The sequence below is a fragment of the Schistocerca piceifrons genome, unplaced genomic scaffold (genome assembly GCF_021461385.2).
Source record: "Schistocerca piceifrons isolate TAMUIC-IGC-003096 unplaced genomic scaffold, iqSchPice1.1 HiC_scaffold_444, whole genome shotgun sequence".
In the NCBI taxonomy this organism is placed as follows: Eukaryota; Metazoa; Arthropoda; class Insecta; order Orthoptera; family Acrididae; genus Schistocerca; species Schistocerca piceifrons.
The window spans coordinates 160802-175460 of NW_025728672.1; the positions used below are offsets into that span (position 1 = coordinate 160802).

Consider the following 14659-nt stretch of genomic DNA (forward strand, 5'->3'; position numbering starts at 1 on the left):
CCTCATGCAGTAGACTCGACAGATTCTATTTATCTGATTTTTTATGTGATAAAATTCTTTCTGTCGATGTTATTCCTACTAGTTTTTCTGACCATTGTGCTTTTACTGCAACTGTAAATCTTAGTCGCCAACCTGCAAAACTTTATCGTTCCCAGTGGATGTTAAATGTTTCCCACCTTGCCGACAGTGCTATGGATGATGTTATAAGTGGCGTGTGGGAGCGATGTCTTCGCTCTGTCCCGCGATACCCCTCCTTGCTGGTTTGGTGGACTGCGTTTGCCAAGCCCAAGATTCGTCAGACTTTGATTTTCTACTGTGCTGCTAGGACGCGTGATTTTAAGAACACGTATGAATATTACTACTCTGTCCTGCGTGAACTATATGACGCGGCGGGTACCTCTCCACTGCGGATCCATGATGTTCGTCGTATTAAAGCCAAGCTCTTGAGCCTTAAACGACGACAGATGGATGGTCTGCGAGTTAAGTCGAAACCTCACTCTCTTGTTGAAGGTGAACTGACATCCTTGTACCACCTGCTACGGCATCAGACTCGTCGTCGTCGCTCCTTCATCTCTTCTCTTACGGTGGATGATGGGCGACAGCTTAGTGCACAGGAGGAAATGGTTCGTGCTCTTCATCAGTATTACACTAGTCTCTATTCTGCCGATGATTCTGGTGAGTCTCTTTCGGATGATGTCTTTGGGGATCTAACTGCGACGATCGCGCCTGACGCGAACGGCGAATTTCTCCGGGAGTTCCAGGTAGATGATGTTTTCGATTTTATTGCTCGCTCTCCGTCCAGTAAATCGCCGGGTCCAGACGGCCTGCCTAAAGAATTTTATCTCCGTTTTTGGCCTCTTTTGGGTGGCATTTTTACGCAGATTTTAAATGAGATTGTCAGAGGGATGGATGTGCCTGCCGATTTTAAAGTAGGGAAAATTGTTTTAATTCCGAAGTCCTCTGGTCGTTTATCTGCTGCCAATCTTCGTCCGCTCACATTGCTGAATTTTGACTATAAGACAGCTGCTAGAGCGCTCAATAGCCGGCTGTCTTCTCTGCTTCGGGGTGTGATTGGTGCACATCAATGTTGTTTTCATGATAGATCTATTCTGACACCAGTAGCCGAATATCGGGATGTTGTCTCGGTTGCGGCGGTTACAAACGTACATTGTGCCTTTGCCTTCCTTGATTTTTATAAGGCTTTTGATCACGTCAGTCATGTGTTTTTAGATCGTGTTTTAGGTACAATAGGTTTTAACGCTTCATCACGTGGTGTTCTTGGCAATTTGTACAGGGGAATAACAGCTCGGGTGTCAGTCAATGGGCAGCTGACGCCGCCCATTGCTATCCGCCGCGGAGTGCCTCAGGGTAGTCCGCTCTCTATGTCTTTATTCGTTTTGTCCCTGGAACCGCTGCTTCGGACTATTGCTCTCAAGCTTCAGGGTATGTCCCTCTCTGGTGGGAAGCTCTCGGTTAAGGCATATGCGGATGATGTCGTTGTTCTCCTCCGTCAACGAGATGATATCCCGTTGTTGAAAGGGGCAGTTGATGCATACTGTCGTGTCTCTGGAGCGCGTCTCAATCAGGGTAAATGTAAGTTCCTTGATATTCGAGGATTTCGCGATGCTGACGTCCCTTGGGCCACTTTTGTCGATCGCCATACGTCCTTGGGGATTATCATTGATCGGTGTCCTCTAAAAATGGCGGCTCTCAATTGGAAATCTGTCACCGAGAAGATACAGGGGGCTCTGATGGTCCATGAGCAGCGCTCTGCTACCATTTTGCAAAAAGTCCGAATTTTAGACACCTACGTCCTATGTAAAGCTTATTATGTTGCTCAGCTGTTCCCACTTCCCATGATGGTGGCGAAAAGGTTGCGCCAATTGTCTAGCAGGTTTATATGGAAGGGCCATCTATTCAAGTTACGTTACGAGGTAATGACGAAACCGCGTCTCTCCGGAGGCTTGGGCCTCTCTGACATTACTCGCAAGGCGTCTGCTTTGTACGTCCGCCGAACGACTCTAATTGTTACGCAAGAAGTGACTTCAATTACATCCAGGCTTTTTACTGTTGTGCGTCCGGCGAGCCTTGCTCCACCTGTCGATGTCGGACGCCTCAATTTTAAGTTGAAACACATTCGGGAATTTTACATTGCGGTGAGTTACCTCGGTGACGTCTTCTTGCGGCGACCGGTGCCAACGACCAAGAGCTTGATTGCCCGCTGGGAGGGGCTGGCCAGTCCCAATCCAATAGAACTGGCGTCTCCATCCGTGTCCTGGAGGAACGTCTGGAAGAACGTTAGTCTGCCGATCCACTCTATGGCCGTGGCGTCCACGTGGTATAGGGTAATAAATAATTTGGTTCCCACCAATGTACGACTGCACCGTATTGGTCTTTCTGACACGGACACCTGTACTCGGTGTGGTCTCCTGGATACCCTTGAACATCGATTCACCTGCTGTGGGCACCTTGCTAATTGGCGTTGGCTCAGGAAACAACTTGCTTTTGTCACTAGGTCTGCTGAAGCCGCTTATACTATTGACATCATCGTCCGGCCCGATTCTTCCTTTTTTCCGCGGACGAAGCTCCATACCGTCATGTGGTTGATTGGCCATTTCGTACATTTTGTCAACAGTTGTCATGAAGAGGATGGACACCTAGCGTTTCGGCAGTACATGCTTACTGCTTACTGGCAGCGCTTGCGATTGCCAGGCCTCCGAGATGATTTTGCCAATATGCTTAGCCTGACATTTGAAAGAGAGGGTGTTGGCTAAGGTCACCTGTGTGAGCCATTTTCTTTTATACTGTTTCTGAATTTGCCGCCTTTATGTATGTTTCTTCTCTACACCAGGACTGAAGTTTTCGTGTTTTAACCTTTATTTCAGTAAGCAGTCTACATTATATAGTCATGTTTTAGGATTTTAATTTCAGTACTGTAAAAAAAAAAAAAAAAAAAAAAAAAAAAAAAAAAAAAAAAAAAAAAAAAAGGGGTATGATTCCTGCTTTGGGTGCAGGAGGTCCCGGGTTCAAATCCCGGACGAGCCCTGCCATTTTGACCGTGCTGAAGCGTAGGTGGAACTCAGCCGCGGTTGCAGCTCCTCAATGAAGAGTAGACGCCTGTTATAGCACGTGGATATAACAAGAATGCGGCACCAGTAAAGTACGTAGGTGGAATTCGGTAGAAAGGCAGACGGTAATTTTGCATGCAACGGAAAACAAGGTTGTCTTTGCGGGATATGTGCACCGTGAGTGGAGATTCAGCTTAATTGTGCGACAGTCTACCCTCATCTTACTAGCGACGGCAACAACCAAGGGGTGGCATGTAAGATTGAGCGTGGCTAAGAGTTTCTCATTATTAGTTAGCATCACACTTTGACAGAGCTGTGACAAGGCGAGTAGGGTGAGCTCAGGAAAGCCAGTAGCAAGCGCACTTGAAGTAGCCCTGAAGAACCGGATTATAAATTTTGCCAGCCATAATGGAGCTAGGGGCGTTTCTCAGTTACCAAATACCGGTGCAATAAGAGAGCTACAGTATTTGACAGTAAAATGACGCCCTATCCGTCTAGCATACAACATTGCTTGTCTCTGCATACGCGGACGTGAGGTCATCTCGGAAATGAAATCCGAAATATAGATTAAAATTGTTGTGTTCCCGCAAAAAAAAAAAAAAAAAAAAAAAAAAAAAAAAAAGTGGCTAGGATACCTGGCTTTCACCCAGGAGGCCCGGGTTCGATTCCCGGTACCGGAACGGAAGTTTTTGCGCACACAACGCTCCATGTTTTGGCCTTCTAACTGTCGTTTGTCGCCCACCTTCCGAAGCTTCGACCGAACGTAATCGGGGAAAACGGGCACATGATGCAATTACTGTCGGCACCGGAATAAAGGGAGAAGAGGCACTGGTCCGTTGTTGGGCTGCTACCAGCGTCAGTGGGAAGTCGGTGAAGTCGCCAGTTGCGCCAGAAGCCAGAAATTACCGTAGTACGCCTACACACGCGTTCCAGTTATTTACATTGCTTGCAGCCGCTCCATCCACAACGAGCGTGAGCCCGGATAGCTCAGTCGGTAGAGCATTAGGCTTTTAACCTAAGGGTCCAGGGTTCAAGTCCCTGTCCGGGCGAAGATTTTAACGTTTCCGTAATGGCTCGTCTCGTAGCGATGGTAGCCCTGCCGTAATCAGTGCACGGAGTTCGTTTCCTGTCAACATTCTGCGCAGACCGGTTCGATTTTTCACGATTCCAGGGAAACTTGGGTTACGAGCAGTCGTGGCCGAGTGGTTAAGGCGTCTGCCTAGAAATCAGATTCCCTCTGGGAGCGTAGGTTCGAGTCCTACCGACGGCGTCGGATTTTTCTTTTTTTGTTTAAGAACAACGAGCAGAAAATTTCGCAGATTGCCTGTCGTTTTGGTACCTCTCCACACCTCGCCTCTCACAGCCGTTTATAGTGCCTGTCCTTTTGATAAGGGCGAATTCCAAGCGTCAGCTTTCGCGTCAGCCGAGCAAAGTCGGGACAAGTCGGGACATACTACAGGATGGTCTGCGTGGAGCTACGACGAAAAAAACCTTCATTTAACAGCACGCGGCTCACATACTCATACGAAAAAAACTAGCGCCACTTGCGGTGGCCGGGAATCGAACCCGGATCAACTGCTTGGAAGGCAACTATGCTCACCATTACACCACCACCGCACAGCCGCTGCTCGCAACGCCCCGCTGTGTCGCCTTCCTGCCCGCCAGCAGCGGCCCACGGTGATAGTAGCTGCAGGCGCTTTTCGAGGTAGGAGGGCGCATCCACACGCATTCGGGTAGCGCCTCCACGCACGCTGCGTCTTTGGGCAAGACTAGTCGCCGCGGCCGCAAGGTTACTCACACGATAGAGATGAGCATTCGTTTTAAGGCAGTGTAGTGGAGCACTCCGCGTGTGTAGCAGTTTTTTCGGTTGTATCCGACGTCGCTGGGTGGCAATCCCACTTTCCCCTGCAGAAAAGTGCTCGGGCAGCTCGACGAGCATCGCTGGTTCAATGGCATGTGCCTCAGTAGTGCAGTAGGCAGCGCGTAAGTCTCATAATCTTAAGGCTTGCCGGCACGATAGCTCAGCGTGTTCGGTCTGAGAGTTATCTGCCCTCTGTAATAAAAGACCGAGTCAACGATGAACTTGAACGGGCGCCATCGGACGTCCGCCCCCAACAAATGCAACGAAAGAAATGAGAAGAAAAAAAAAAAAAAATTGGTGAATGCTCGCTTAGCATGCGGACGGCCCGGGTTCGATTCCCGGCCAGTGCATCGTTCTGCTGTTCTCGCTATAATGCTGCCGCGCCGATTCCTCGCCTGAGCTGCGTCAGCCTCAGGAATGTATAGCAGGATTCGCTGTGAGAGGAACCATACACGCAGCACGCAATAGACCGTACTTGAACGGTCGCATGCTATTTCTGAACTCTGACGTCGGCCTGTCCCAACAGGCCGCTGTGTTCAGGTGCCGCAAGGGCGATGTACTGTAACCTCGGGCAGTGCTGCGTTCCGTTGAAAAAGCTGCGGCAGCAGTTTAATCTAGCAAGTAGGGAAAGCACGTGTAGCAACACAACAGATTCTTGAGAAAGCGCGAACTGTCTATCTCTAATATGAGAGACTTACCAAGTTTTCTGTAACGTTATTTGCAACGTGCCTCGGTAGCGCAGTAGGTAGCGCGTAAGTCTCATAATCTTAAGGTCGTGAGTTCGATCCTCACCCAGGGCATTTAATTTGCTGTACATCATGGCTGAATTAACGGCGTTGCTGTTGCTAGGGAACGAACTTAATTGTCGTTCGTTATCCATAAGGAGTCTACGCCTCAGCGTCAATACGTTTATTTCCAATTATGACAACGTACAACTTTGATCTTTCTCTTCCCTTGTTAGGAGTAAAATAATGAATAGTCAATTTCGGGCTGTGCGCCATGCCAGTCTGTAGGCGCAAATATGCTCGCAAACGGAGAACTGCACTGAGTCCAGATTCAGCACGAAATACGAGAGGAGACGGAGAAAAGCTCACGCTTATCGAGCAAATCCGGTGTGGTCTAGTGGCTAGGATACCTGGCTTTCACCCAGAAGGCCCGGGTTCGATTCCCGGTACCGGAACGGAAGTTTTTGCGCACACAACGCTCCATGTTTTGGCCTTCGAACTGTCGTTTGTCGCCCACCTTCCGAAGCTTCGACCGAACGTAATCGGGGAAAACAGGCACATGATGCAATTACTGTCGGCACCGGAATAAAGGGAGAAGAGGCACTGGTCCGTTGTTGGGCTGCTACCAGCGTCAGTGGGAAGTCGGTGAAGTCGCCAGTTGCGCCAGAAGCCAGAAATTACCGTAGTACGCCTACACACGCGTTCCAGTTATTTACATTGCTTGCAGCCGCTCCATCCACAACGAGCGTGAGCCCGGATAGCTCAGTCGGTAGAGCATTAGGCTTTTAACCTAAGGGTCCAGGGTTCAAGTCCCTGTCCGGGCGAAGATTTTAACGTTTCCGTAATGGCTCGTCTCGTAGCGATGGTAGCCCTGCCGTAATCAGTGCACGGAGTTCGTTTCCTGTCAACATTCTGCGCAGACCGGTTGGATTTTTCACGATTCCAGGGAAACTTGGGTTACGAGCAGTCGTGGCCGAGTGGTTGCGGCGAGCGGACGTGCCCGTCGCGAGCTCCGCTTGCAGCTGTGTTTACTTCGTTGGCCGTCGTGGTTTGCAGCGGCCTGGTGTCTATACTCAGCGTGTTTCTTCTCTTTTTGTAAGTTTTTCAAGGATTTATTGTGGAAAATGGTGTCGTACAACCGGTCTAATACTATTCAGTTGTTGTTTGATCGCGAATTTCCGCGTCCCACGGCTTTTGAAATACATCATTGGATCCGATCGGAATTGTAAATAGACCCAGCTTTGCTTGACGGTGTTCATTTAGATTTTATTGTTAATTCCGTGTTTTTGAAACTCCTTGATAGTGAACTATGTGAGCGTTTGGTGGCCGTCAATGGCGGGGTTCGGAAGTTTAAACATGCTGATGGGACTATTAGTGACGTGCAGGTTCTACATGCCGGTTATGGTGTACGAAATGTGAAGGTTTTCCATCTGCCTTTTGAAGTGCCCTTGGATGAAATTCGCCGTGCATTAAGTTTATATGGGACTATCTTTGCTGTCACTAAAGATTATTGGTCGTCCGCGTATGTTTATCAATGTGATAACGGCGTCCGTACTGTGCGGATGGACTTAAAGAAACACATTCCGTCATTCGTTATCATAGGCGGCCATAGGGCTTTCATCTCCTACACCGGCCAACCTCCAACGTGTTCTCTCTGTCATTCTACTGAACATATGCGGAATTCTTGTCCCCGTCGGCGCCCTGTGCAGTTGCCCCTAGAAAACTCAGGTAGTTACGCAGGTGCCCTTCTTAGAGGTTCTCCGCCACCGGCTGACTCGTTAGTTCGTGAACCGGTTGTAGCGGGTATGTCTATTCTTCCTAGTGTACCTGTTGTTCCACATACGCCTGTTGTTGACAATGTCCCTGACGTTAGCACTGAATGTCGTCCGACCGACCGTTCTGCTCCGTTGCAGGAGACGACTTCCGTGACTTCACTTGATAATGAACGTGTTCAGAGCATTCCGGAATCAGGTGCTATTACTGTCGCCGTTTGCGACACCGCGCCTGCCTCACCGGTTCTACAGTGTCCAACGTCCTCCCCACGTGATGCTGCTACTTCAGTGCCTGTTGTGTCGGACATCCCTGCTGGGGATTGTGCACTTACTGCCACTCCTGACAAGGTCGCGGACTCCAACCCATCCCCCAGTAACGTGACTGCTCCAGCGAATACCTTGCACCTTTCTCCGCCTCAAGTGGAGAACTTGGTTATGGATGTAGAACAGCACTCTGTTGCCTCCGTACGGAACGTAAAGACCAAGTTGCAGGATACTGACTTTGCCACGCAACGAGAAAAACGTGTGCGAGAACAAAGTCGGAAACTTAAGGGTATGCTAGGAAAGGGTACCGGCGGCCGGGAAATTTCGCCCCCTTCGAAAAAGATTAGTACTGACACGGAATCTCGTAAACAGCGCAATTCGCAGACTCGCGCGTCCAGGAAAACCGCGTCGGGTGACCCTACCGGCGGCAGTCTGTCGGACGGAGACACGACCAATCCTACGCCGCTCTCCTGGGCGGACGATAAAGACATGTAACTGCCACGGTACCCTGCTTTCCGTCTCCGGTGCGCCTGCACCTTGCCGGTGACTCCCTTTCAAAAAATTTATCTGTGTGCCCTACACCCATGCGTCCTGTAGCCACATGGTTAAAATAGCCACGTTAAATATCAACTGTATTGCGGCTCCTCAGAAATTGCAAGTCTTGGCAAATTTTATCCAACATTGTCGGTTTGATTTTATTTTTCTGCAGGAAGTGAGCGTTGTGTGCCTTGATGTTTTAACGGGGTATTCCGCCATTTATAATGTCGACCCGGAAGCTCGGTGTGGTACCGCTATTTTATATAAGTCTGCAGTAGCGCCCACGCGCGTCCAACGACTACCGACCGGCAGGGGGATCTCGTGCGTTATCGGAGGCCTGCAACTAGTTAACATTTACGCTCCGTCTGGCACTAGTTTCAAGAGGGCGAGAGCGAGATTTTTCATTGAAGATGTACCCACCTTGATTGGTAGCCCGACGCTGCCCGTCGTGTTGGGGGGCGATTTTAATTGCGTGGTCGCGGACAGTGATCAGTTTCCTACGGCTCATAAGTGCGTTGACCTTGATCGTCTGATTGCAAGCTTCCAGTTAGCGGATGTGTGGCGTGTCCTCTATCCTCAACAGCAAGCTTTTACGTATTTCTATCGAAATGGGGCTAGTAGACTTGATAGGTTCTATGTGTCGACCTGCATAGCAGATCACCTAATCAGTGCTGACGTTGCCCCTGTCTGTTTTTCCGATCACTGCGCCTTCTTCTGTGACCTTCGCGCGCCGCAACTCCACCAGTTACGTCGATCTCGGGTGTGGAAGTTTAACGTGACTCATGTCCGTGCCCCCTCGTTGCGTCGGCAGATTCACGATACGCTCTCTTCCTGCGGCGAAAAGCTGGCTAACTATGCCTCGGTTGTCAATTGGTGGGTTCACCTGGCCAAACCGTCCATCCGTGCTGTTTTAAAGTGTTTTAGCGCCGAAGCTGCGCTGTGGAAACATAGAACCACTGAATTTTATTATCAGATTTTAAAAGATGCCGTCTCTCTACCAGATATTGTTGATGAGCAATTTATGCTTCAGTTAAAGGCTGTGAAAGCTCAAATTTTTAAATTGCAGGCCCAAGATTTTCAGGGCTCCTTACTTAGAAGCCGCTGTGTAGGGACGTTTGATGAGTCACCGACTATTCACCATATCGAAAGAGAGCGGAGACGGGGTGCTACTAAATTTATTCGGTGTCTTAGACTGGAGACTGGGGAGCGACTCACCACTGAGAGGGACATTCGTGCGCACATTTTTGCCCATTTTAGTGCCGCGTTCCAGCGTAGCGACCACGATAGGGCGGCCGCACATGTCCTCATAGGTGAAATGCGGAACCTGCTTACACGTGAGGACAATGACACCCTCCTTTCCGCCATCACGACGGAGGACATGAGCGGTGCACTCCGTTCGTCTGCTCGACACAAGTCCCCAGGCCCTGACGGAATTCCTTTAGAATTCTACCTCGAGTTCTGGGATCTCTTAGAACCTATCCTCACAAAGGTCGCAAATGAATTGTTGAGTGGCCTTCCGTGTCCGGCAGAGTTCCTAGAGGGTATAGTCATTCTTCTCCCTAAGACCGCTGGGGCTGACAAAGTTGAAAACTTCCGCCCTATCACGCTGTTGAACAGTGACTACAAGCTTTTCAGCAAATGCGTCGCAACCAGGCTGCACAGTGTGATGCGAAAAATCATTAGCCCTTTCCAGATGTGCGCTGTGACAGGGAGGGGTATCCTTGCCGCCGTGAGCACGTATAGGGACGTCGTGGCTCACACTGCTGCCACACGGACTCCAGGGGCGATTCTGTCGATTGACTTTAGGAAGGCTTTTGATAGGATTAACCACGATTACCTCTTTGCCTTGTTAGGTCACATCGGCTTTCATATGAACTTTGTCTCCGCTCTTGAAAATGTCCTAACGAGAGCGTCTTCTCGCATTCTGATAAATGGCACCCTTTCGGCTCCCTTTAGGATCGCACGGTCTGTGCGGCAAGGATGTCCCCTCTCTATGTCCCTCTTTGTTATCGCTCTTGACCCCCTCCTCCGCCGAATTGGGCGCACTGTCAGTGGGATCGATGTAGAGGGTGTACGGGCGTCGTGCATTGCGTACGCCGACGATGTCGGCGTCTTTATACGACAAGAAAAGGACATCCCTTTAGTTAAACCTGTGTTCCGTCTTTTTGCCCAGGCTACCGGTGCGGAACTGAACCCGCATAAAACAGTGCTACTCCCAATAGGTGCCTGTCGCAACTATGCTGCCGATTCGTGGTACACCATAGCTGCCTCCCACATGATGCTCGGCATTCAATTCTTTGCTTGCCCCATAAAGATGGCCGCTCATAACTGGCGCCGTATTTCCACAACTGTCAAAGGTCTCATGGTTCGTCACGCCACCCGGAAATTACATCTTCTACAGCGTGTTGAGTTGATCAATGTTCACATTTTGGCTAAAGCGTGGTATGTGGCTCAAGTGCTCAACGTCCCACCTCCGTTGGCACGCACGATCAGCCAAGCTGCACACTGGCTGCTGTGGCGTGGCCATATTTTCAAGGTGAAACTTGCCACATGTACCCAGCCTCCGTCTCGCGGAGGACTAGGTCTCGTAGATGTCAGAAAGAAATGTTCTGCCCTGCTAGTCAACAGAATTGCCACCATTGTCGAGAATAGCCCCCACAGTACGACGGCTGCCCTCTTCCGCGCCCATGAGCCCCTTTCTGACAGTGCACCGATCAATGTCTCGCGGATACCTTACAAGCTTGCTGCATTCAGAGATTTTTTCTTGTCCCGCAGTTATCATGTTTCACTAGCTCGAGACCGCAGGACGCGGTCTGCCACCTCTTTGTATCGTGAGATGATTGGTTTGTCACCACCGAATAACTTAGTCCGTCAATGTCCCCACAACAACTGGGTTCTTGTTTGGCAAAACGTCAGCAACAAGTTGTTACCGGCGGAAGTGCGAAGCACGTGGTATACGGTCATCACTCGCACTGTGACAACCAACGACCGACTGGCGACTATTCACCTAATTCCGTCCTCTAAGTGCGAGTACTGTGACGAAAGGGGTACCCTTGAGCATCGGTTTCTTTGCAGAACCACACGAGATGTGTGGGCTATTTCCTGCGACATGCTCGCACTCATTAACAGGACTGACAAGCGGTCTTTTTCGCCGCTGACGGCTGTCATCCCCGACATTAAACCCTTTCCGCCATCTAAGCGAAATGCTACAATGTGGATTTTAGGGCATACCACCTACGCTATATTTGCCAAGAATATAATTGATCCAGTCGACTACTTGTTTTATCTGTGGGAGCGCCATGAAACGCTCCGGCGAACAGCCTCATATCAGAGATGCTTTCAGCGCTTTCTACAAATCCCCATTGAACAGCAATTTCGGAAAGTCTTCAATCTGGCACCGACTGTTTTCCACTCTTAATGACGACGTCGATCATGGTCCTGCAATGTGAACGGAAGTAATAGCGTGTTGACGTTACGAAAGAACTCAGAAACAGAAAACTGAAGAACAAACTAGAAACACATTGAAATGACAAATAAATGGAATACAGCATTATTTTCTTTCTTCCTTTTCTTTGACTGTTTTCATAACTTTCCTTTTTCCTTTCTTTGCGATTGGAACGCACTTTCGTTTTATTTAGAGTGTGCTTTTTTACTCCCTTTCGAGAGCTTAGTCTTCCTTTCTTTCAATATGTCTTTCGCTTTCTTCTTTCCTACGGGGATCGCTTGCTTTAAAGTTCTATGTTGCCAATTTGCTCGCTTCTTTACGTGAAGACAGCACACTCAAAATCTTCCACTCCTTTCACATTCCTTTCCAAGAGAGGTGTTTTGTTTGTAGTTGCCACATTATGTGCCATTTCATTTTCTTTTTTCCGTTATGGGGAAATAGAATTTGCTCATTTTTCTCTCAGGTCCGTTACTTAATTTCATGTCCCGGCAGAGTTGCGGGCTTCTAAGTTCTTCGTGTTTTCTTTTTCTTTTCCCACTGCACTCCTTGTCGTTCTCTTCCAGCAGGAAACGCTGCCTTTCTATCGTTTTGGGGCGATGATTTCGTTTCCTTTATGGCTCCAATTATTTCTTTCCTCTTTCCCCAGCCAATGAGCTACCATGTTAAGTTCCCCACTCTTTACCACGCCAGTCGGCAAATAATAAATCAAAAACAAACAAACGAATATTTACAACAATTTAAAAGTAAAAATTTAAAATAAATCCACTTCAGTAGCCAAAAAAAAAAAAAAAAAAAAAAAAAACAAAAAATAAAAACAACACAAAACCAGTTACCTACGCTAACTCAGGAGGCGACTGAGTGACGGGTCTGGGGGAGACATTGTGGCCAGGCCTCGGGACATTCGACCCCTGCCCTCTTTGCCTCTGCCTGCCTATTGCTCTCGTTGCATCCATTTAATTAAAAAAAAAAAAAAAAAAAAAAAAAAAAAAAAAAAAAAAAAAAAAAAAAGTCCTACCGACTGCGTCGGATTTTTCTTTTTTTGTTTAAGAACAAAAAAAAATAAAAAATAAAAAATAAAAAAAATAAAAAAAAAAAAAAAAAAAACAAAAAAAAAAAAAAAAAAAAAGTCCTACCGACTGCGTCGGATTTTTCTTTTTTTTGTTTAAGAACAACGAGCAGAAAATTTCGCAGATTGCCTGTCGTTTTGGTACCTCTCCACACCTCGCCTCTCACAGCCGTTTATAGTGCCTGTCCTTTTGATAAGGGCGAATTCCAAGCGTCAGCTTTCGCGTCAGCCGAGCAAAGTCGGGACAAGTCGGGACATACTACAGGATGGTCTGCGTGGAGCTACGACGAAAAAAACCTTCATTTAACAGCACCTGGCTCACATACTCATACGAAAAAAACTAGCGCCATTTGCGGTGGCCGGGAATCGAACCCGGATCAACTGCTTGGAAGGCAACTATGCTCACCATTACACCACCACCGCACAGCCGCTGCTCGCAACGCCCCGCTGTGTCGGCTTCCTGCCCGCCAGCAGCGGCCCACGGTGATAGTAGCTGCAGGCGCTTTTCGAGGTAGGAGGGTGCATCCACACGCATTCGGGTAGCGCCTCCACGCACGCTGCGTCTTTGGGCAAGACTAGTCGCCGCGGCCGCAAGGTTACTCACACGATAGAGATGAGCATTCGTTTTAAGGCAGTGTAGTGGAGCACTCCGCGTGTGTAGCACTTTTTTCGGTTGTATCCGACGTCGCTGGGTGGCAATCCCACTTTCCCCTGCAGAAAAGTGCTCGGGAAGCACGGGCAGCTTGACGAGCATCGCTGGTTCAATGGCATGTGCCTCAGTAGTGCAGTAGGCAGCGCGTAAGTCTCATAATCTTAAGGCTTGCCGGCACGATAGCTCAGCGTGTTCGGTCTGAGAGTTATCTGCCCTCTGTAATAAAAGACCGAGTCAACGATGAACTTGAACGGGCGCCATCGGACGTCCGCCCCCAACAAATGCAACGAAAGAAATGAGAAGAAAAAAAAAAAATTGGTGAATGCTCGCTTAGCATGCGGACGGCCCGGGTTCGATTCCCGGCCGATGCATCGTTCTGCTGTTCTCGCTATAATGCTGCCGCGCCGATTCCTCGCCTGAGCTGCGTCAGCCTCAGGAATGTATAGCAGGATTCGCTGTGAGAGGAACCATACACGCAGCACGCAATAGACCGTACTTGAACGGTCGTATGCTATTTCTGAACTCTGACGTCGGCCTGTCCCAACAGGCCGCTGTGTTCAGGTGCCGCAAGGGCGATGTACTGTAACCTCGGGCAGTGCTGCGTTCCGTTGAAAAAACTGCGGCAGCAGTTTAATCTAGCAAGTAGGGAAAGCACGTGTAGCAACACAACAGATTCTTGAGAAAGCGCGAACTGTCTATCTCTAATATGAGAGACTTACCAAGTTTCCTGTAACGTTACTTGCAACGTGCCTCGGTAGCGCAGTAGGTAGCGCGTAAGTCTCATAATCTTAAGGTCGTGAGTTCGATCCTCACCCGGGGCATTTAATTTGCTGTACATCATGGCTGAATTAACGGCGTTGCTGTTGCTAGGGAACGAACTTAATTGTCGTTCGTTATCCATAAGGAGTCTACGCCTCAGCGTCAATACGTTTATTTCCAATTATGACAACGTACAACTTTGATCTTTCTCCTCCCTTGTTAGGAGTAAAATAATGAATAGTCAATTTCGGGCTGTGCGCCATGCCAGTCTGTAGGCGCAAATATGCTCGCAAACGGAGAACTGCACTGAGTCCAGATTCAGCACGAAATACGAGAGGAGACGGAGAAAACCTCACGCTTATCGAGCAAATCCGGTGTGGTCTAGTGGCTAGGATACCTGGCTTTCACCCAGGAGGCCCGGGTTGGATTCCCGGTACCGGAACGGAAGTTTTTGCGCACACAACGCTCCATGTTTTGGCCTTCGAACTGTCGTTTGTCGCCCACCTTCCG

At 48.9% G+C, this 14659-nt stretch overlaps 9 non-coding genes across 9 annotated transcripts; 7 read left to right on the forward strand and 2 right to left on the reverse strand.

The window, feature by feature from the left end:
- Positions 1 to 4044: 4044 nt before the first annotated feature.
- Positions 4045 to 4117, forward strand: Trnak-uuu. The gene has a single exon. It is a non-coding gene; the product is annotated as a tRNA-Lys (tRNA).
- Positions 4118 to 4256: 139 nt separating this feature from the next.
- Trnas-aga lies at positions 4257 to 4338 on the forward strand. The gene has a single exon. It is a non-coding gene; the product is annotated as a tRNA-Ser (tRNA).
- Positions 4339 to 4613: 275 nt separating this feature from the next.
- On the reverse strand, positions 4614 to 4685 carry Trnag-ucc. Its single transcript has one exon. It is a non-coding gene; the product is annotated as a tRNA-Gly (tRNA).
- Positions 4686 to 5656: 971 nt separating this feature from the next.
- Trnam-cau lies at positions 5657 to 5729 on the forward strand. The gene has a single exon. It is a non-coding gene; the product is annotated as a tRNA-Met (tRNA).
- Positions 5730 to 6037: 308 nt separating this feature from the next.
- Positions 6038 to 6109, forward strand: Trnae-uuc. Its single transcript has one exon. It is a non-coding gene; the product is annotated as a tRNA-Glu (tRNA).
- A 296-nt stretch (positions 6110 to 6405) lies between these two features.
- Positions 6406 to 6478, forward strand: Trnak-uuu. Its single transcript has one exon. It is a non-coding gene; the product is annotated as a tRNA-Lys (tRNA).
- A 6611-nt stretch (positions 6479 to 13089) lies between these two features.
- Trnag-ucc lies at positions 13090 to 13161 on the reverse strand. The gene has a single exon. It is a non-coding gene; the product is annotated as a tRNA-Gly (tRNA).
- Positions 13162 to 14138: 977 nt separating this feature from the next.
- On the forward strand, positions 14139 to 14211 carry Trnam-cau. The gene has a single exon. It is a non-coding gene; the product is annotated as a tRNA-Met (tRNA).
- Positions 14212 to 14519: 308 nt separating this feature from the next.
- Trnae-uuc lies at positions 14520 to 14591 on the forward strand. Its single transcript has one exon. It is a non-coding gene; the product is annotated as a tRNA-Glu (tRNA).
- Positions 14592 to 14659: the final 68 nt, after the last annotated feature.